Source organism: Ambystoma mexicanum, chromosome 6p (genome assembly GCF_040938575.1).
Source record: "Ambystoma mexicanum isolate Mex_15411 chromosome 6p, UKY_AmexF1_1, whole genome shotgun sequence".
Taxonomy (NCBI): Eukaryota; Metazoa; Chordata; class Amphibia; order Caudata; family Ambystomatidae; genus Ambystoma; species Ambystoma mexicanum.
Genome location: NC_090935.1, coordinates 886,316,165 through 886,322,164, shown reverse-complemented (window position 1 = coordinate 886,322,164; position 6,000 = coordinate 886,316,165).

Below are 6,000 nucleotides of genomic sequence, written 5' to 3'. Positions count from 1 at the left end.
CCATTTTCCTAAGGTTCTGTAGAAAAGAGATATTTGCCCTGAAAACCGTTCACAAAAACATTTGCATAATAGGGCCAATCCCATGTGACGTTGCTTGTACTGTTATGTTATTGGGCATTTGTATAGCGCCTTTCACCATTGGTATGAATCCCAAGCACTGGGGGTTGGACGCCTTTGGGACCATAGTCCAGGTCATTGGAGAAATAGTGTGGTAAGTATTGTGTGCGTACACTCAGTATGTGTGTGCGGGTAGGCCGATATTGTGTGGCGGGTAACTGCATTCTAATGCTAGGAGTGGTGTGGAGGGCGTGTGAGACCAGCAGTATGCGTGCAGCTCGGCCGATTGTCTTGGGTAGCTGCATTCTAATGCTAGGAGTGGTGTGGAGGGCGTGTGAGACCAGCAGTATGCGTGCAGCTAGGCCGATTGTCTTGGGTAGCTGCATTCTAAGGCTAGGAGTGGTGTGGAGGGCGTGTGAGACCAGCAGTATGCGTGCAGCTAGGTCGATTGTCTTGGGTAGCTGCATTCTAAGGCTAGGAGTGGTGTGGAGGGCGTGTGAGACCAGCAGTATGCGTGCAGCTAGGTCGATTGTCTTGGGTAGCTGCATTCTAATGCTAGGAGTGGTGTGGAGGGCGTGTGAGACCAGCAGTATGGGTGCAGCTAGGTCGATTGTCTCGGGTAGCTGCATTCTAAGGCTAGGAGTGGTGTGGAGGGCGTGTGAGACCAGCAGTATGCGTGCAGCTAGGCCGATTGTCTCGGGTAGCTGCATTCTAAGGCTAGGAGTGGTGTGGAGGGCGTGTGAGACCAGCAGTATGCGTGCAGCTAGGCCGATTGTCTTGGGTAGCTGCATTCTAAGGCTAGGAGTGGTGTGGAGGGCGTGTGAGACCAGCAGTATGCGTGCAGCTAGGTCGATTGTCTTGGGTAGCTGCATTCTAAGGCTAGGAGTGGTGTGGAGGGCGTGTGAGACCAGCAGTATGCGTGCAGCTAGGTCGATTGTCTTGGGTAGCTGCATTCTAAGGCTAGGAGTGGTGTGGAGGGTGTGTGAGACCAGCAGTATGCGTGCAGCTAGGTCGATTGTCTTGGGTAGCTGCATTCTAAGGCTAGGAGTGGTGTGGAGGGTGTGTGAGACCAGCAGTATGCGTGCAGCTAGGTCGATTGTCTTGGGTAGCTGCATTCTAAGGCTAGGAGTGGTGTGGAGGGTGTGTGAGACCAGCATTATGCGTGCAGCTAGGCCGATTGTCTTGGGTAGCTGCATTCTAAGGCTAGGAGTGGTGTGGAGGGTGTGTGAGACCAGCAGTATGCGTGCAGCTAGGTCGATTGTCTTGGGTAGCTGCATTCTGGCGGAGGTGGTGGTGGAGGCGATGGAGGCAGAGGTGGTGTTTATATATGAGATGATGTGTTTCGTTATATCTGAAATAACGCTCATTTAGAGACAATAATGACACGGTCGAGAATTCCTAATGCACTAATTGTAGATTCTTCCAATTCAGGAATTCTCTCACTGGGTGAATCCTTTCTTCGTGGGAAGGTTTTTTGAACAAATATGCTACATCTAAAATTGACACTATTACAGTAATTACCCAGTTGTTCTACTTTGACAATACAGTCTGTGGAGTCCATGCCATGATGTTACTCATAAGTGATTAACTGTCTTAAGAAATGGTATTAACTCAGAAGTTCACAGACTCCATTGTACTGTGAAACAATGGGCAGGACCAGTAGATCTACAGAGAATGGATGTATTTTTGGCAGGCAATAGAAACAGGTGTTTTATAATGTTTTTTTAAAAGAAATGTAGCTCTGGCCTCTGATAATTATATTTAAGACCCAATTCCGTTACGGACTGAGATTTACAACCTGTTCTATAAGATCATGTGGTAATTGAGAATAAGCTTTCTCACTAAAAAGGTTGACTGCGGACCTCTGCATTAGAATGATGTTTGTCCATGATCACCAAAGTTCTGGCTTTATTGCCGCTCATGAACATTAAAGATCACTCCTTGCTGGGATCAAATGATGTGGCCCTCCCAGAGAGTGTGGCATTCTGTCTTCTTTTCTGTTTCCTGAAATCGATGTACATATCCTCCTCCTGTACCACGCGAATACAGTATTTCACTGCTAAATTCTGTGTTGGAGGGACAAAAGGATTCTATGTTTTAAATGCAGCCCCATTAACCACATTTGCTGTAATGGATCTTAAATGGTCCATCACTACAAATCACTTTTTTTTTTTTTTACAATAGAAACATTCTTGCTAAAAGGTTACCCTCCATTTGAAGCAGGAAAATTCTGCCAGGAGTCACAAACACCCTTGCCATTTTCGCCAATTGCCCTAAACCTGGTTTCCGGTAGGCGAGACCAAGCGCAGGGGAATCCCCTCGTGGGCTGCTGCTGTGAGCCCACGATGGTCAGCCCATCCCTCTCCCCGTTCCTGCACTGGTTCAAAGCATGGACGATGCGTGTGTCCCTTCTGTGGGTCAATGCACACACAGAATGCTTATCTATTCTCCACGTGCATGTGCCATGCGCCCAGAAAGGCAGAGACATCATGTGTGTGCATTGCACCGTTGTTTCCTGTTTGCGCCAGTCTGATCTGGTCGGATTTCAGGTATGCTGCTCAACTAATCTTTTACCTGCCTTCCCTCTGACGGAAGGCTTGCAGGACACCTCAAAGGTGCACTCTTCCTCAATCCAAAGTGATATTAACTGCACAATAACTTACACATAATATACATCGTAACTTGCCCAAGTTGTCATCAAAATGTTAAATGAAACAGGCGTTTTTTTTAATACACTTCACAAGCCTTTGGTTAGACTATGACAACAATTATATTAAATTCACAGAAGAAAATACAGGCTAGTAAGTATGGCTAATTAAATACTTGCTAGTTAACAAGTTTCAAGATGGTTTTACACCAGGACATTGAAATAAGTTAAAGATATCAATGGGAAGGAAACTATATTTTGAACAGGAAAAGACATTGGAGAGGAAAAGAAATAATGTTTAAAAACATTTACAATATGAAGTTTGATCATAACCAGAGCTTTACTTGGGTTGGGGTTAGCCTTGAGAAGGGGTCTTGCGATGGCTCCCTAACCTGACTTCCTTGGCCTGATGTCCGAGCTTGCCAACTCCTCGTAAAGTTGGTGAGAGCCACTACTGCTCCTCCGGGCATATGCCACTATCATACCATGTTTAGAATCTCATCGGACGTTTCGTGCACTTAGAGTTAGATGATTTGTTTTGTAATATTCTGAGGGCTAAATTACAATATACAGAATACATTGCTTGAATGGAGAATAATTGATTGATGTGCACAATTGGTTTGCATAGTAACACCATGCCATTAATACTTAAAGATGTGTTCATGCAATTGCAGCCAGCATCGACCTATTTTGATCTGACTTTGATTTTATATTTATTTATGTTTGCATTTATGTACAGCGCACATAACCCCTAGGTATCTAGAAGCTAGTTTCGTTGCAGGTTATTTATAACACGCTTGTTATTTTTTATCTGAACGTTTTTCCTTCAGTCTATGTTTTACTGCTCATTAATTGTTTTATATTTAACACAACTTTTTTAATAGATTTTGATTCCTGCCATCCCAGGTGTGAAAACTGCACCTCACTGATGAGGCCCAACCAGGCTGAAACATGTCTGGAGGCGCTTACGTGTCCCTGCAGAAGGGACGGGGCACAGTGGGTCAGGAAGGTCTGCTCCCACTGGTGGCAGTGCCAGACTAAATAGGACTATGGCTGGTCCTCTTCTGCAATGGCACAGACGGAATAAAGAATAGTGCTGTGGAAGGTTGCCCAGAGAATTGGACGTGTTTAAGATGAATTCTAAACTTTCTACCAATCAACTTTTCCGGTTAGAGTGTGCTTCTCTGTGTGAGAGAGGGTATGCCCAGATGTGGGTACCTCGCTTTCTAAGCCGTAGGGGAAGTTGCCCAAAAAAGGCCAAACTATGTCTAGGGTTGCTTGTGTTTCTGTGAAATGGGGACTCGGCCCATTGGTAGCAGTAGCAGACTGATTTGAAAATAGCGGGTCCCCTTCAACAATGGCGGCAAAGGGCTAAAAACAGTGTTGTGAAAGGTTACCCACAGCACTTCCCTTGGTTAAGGTTCATTCTAAGCCTTCGCCCATTCATTTTAGGGTGATAGATTCTCTTCCTATGTAAGAGAGGGTATGCCCAGCCTTGGGTCCCTTGCTCGCTGTCCCATATGGAACCACGGAGGATAGCTCAGGGGCAACGTGCTCGCCTTGCAAGCAAGACGACACAGAGCAACACAGGTTCGATCCCCGGGTTTGCTTGAACTTCCATGCGCGGGGCACGTAACCTAGCAGTTTGGGCTGGCCTACCTAGACTGGTGGCAGTAGCGGACTCATCTGCATATTGTTCTGCAATGGTGCAGACTGACTGCAAAACAGTGGTGTGGAAGGAAGCAGCCAAGGTTAATTTGAAACCTTTCTCCCATCAACCCATCACATTGTGTGGTTATAGTTGTCTCCCTATGTGAGAGAGGGTATTCCCAGGCATGGCTTCGGTGCTCACTGTGCCAAGTGGATCAACGCGGCACCTCACTGATGAGACCCAACAAGGCCAAAACATGCCTGGGGTTGCTTATGCTTCTGTGCAGCGGATGTGTGTCCTAGGATGTGTGTCCTAACAGGCCGTGCTGGACGGCAGCCATTGGTGGCAGTACCAGACAGATGTGAATATGGCTGGGCCCCTATTGTGGTGATATGGACAGGTTCAAAAGTGTTGAAGGTGGGTTGCCCAGAGCACTGCCAGTGTTCATATTTAGTTCTAAACCTCACATCAATCGCATTTATTGTTTATACCAGTGAAAACTTGACAGAGTCAGTTACATGGAGCCCACATCTTTTAAAGGCGCCTTAGCTACTTGGGATTATTAGCATGTCAGTCACTTCTTAAGCCCTGCCCCAAAATGTCGCTTTTAGACCCGATACAACCCCCTTTACCCTGCGCCCCCAACCGCCTCGTCAATGTATTATCCCACTTAAAGCCCCGTTTATGAAGTAGATTATTTGGCGTTAGGAGATATGTTAATAATTTGGGGAGTTTGGGGGAAGTAGAGAAGTGTGTCTCTTGGAGAAATACTGGCTTTCTTCAGTTCTTGCGGCAACGGTGGTGTTTCATGTTTCTCCCCCCTGTTCTTGTCAGTCATTTTATCCGTCGGATGGCCTTATCAGGCACCGTTTCCCACATGCCACGCTAATATCAGTGCCATCGTCAAATGTATTGTGGTGATTGGGTGTTGCTTTCCCATAGCACGGCTGACTAGCAGGGAGCAGCTGGGGGCAGGCCGGAAGTTACGCGCTCTCCACACATCGCGTTTGCGGCAGTTGAATGCCTAGAAGGGGCTGCATGCCGGGGACATTGGACGGACACACGAAATCGGCAGAACGAGGTCCTGAGTGATAGTGGTTCGTCCAGCGAAATCGGGAAATGGCCCTGCCGCGAATCTCGTCCATGCACTTACTTAAACAGACGACTCTCTTTCGTTTGGTACGAACTTTCTTTCTTGGGCGGTTCACGGCCATTGGCTAGAAAGGCTACATGCCCGGCCCTCCGATGAACCACTTTACTGAGAGGGCCTAAAATAAATGACAGGGATGCCCTGAACCTCAGCATTTTACACCACATTTTAAAAAGGGAATTCTGATGGCGTATGAAGTGACTCGCGTTAAAGCAACATACGCGTTCATGTATGACAAAGGAGGACGGCCTGCATGTTCTTCTGTAACTGGAACATCTTTGCCATTGGTGGCAGCACCACACCAAATATTGAGTGGCGGGGCTGAGGCCTCATGCATTCTAAAATAAGCCTAACCATGCATAAAATGAATGTTATAAGCGAACTTGGTATTATGGCCAAGAGAACTCTTCTGCGACTTCCGTTTTCCTTATGACGTAAAGTGGTAGACATGTATTCCATAAAGAAATAGGATATTGTTATTTGAGTTGGTAGGAC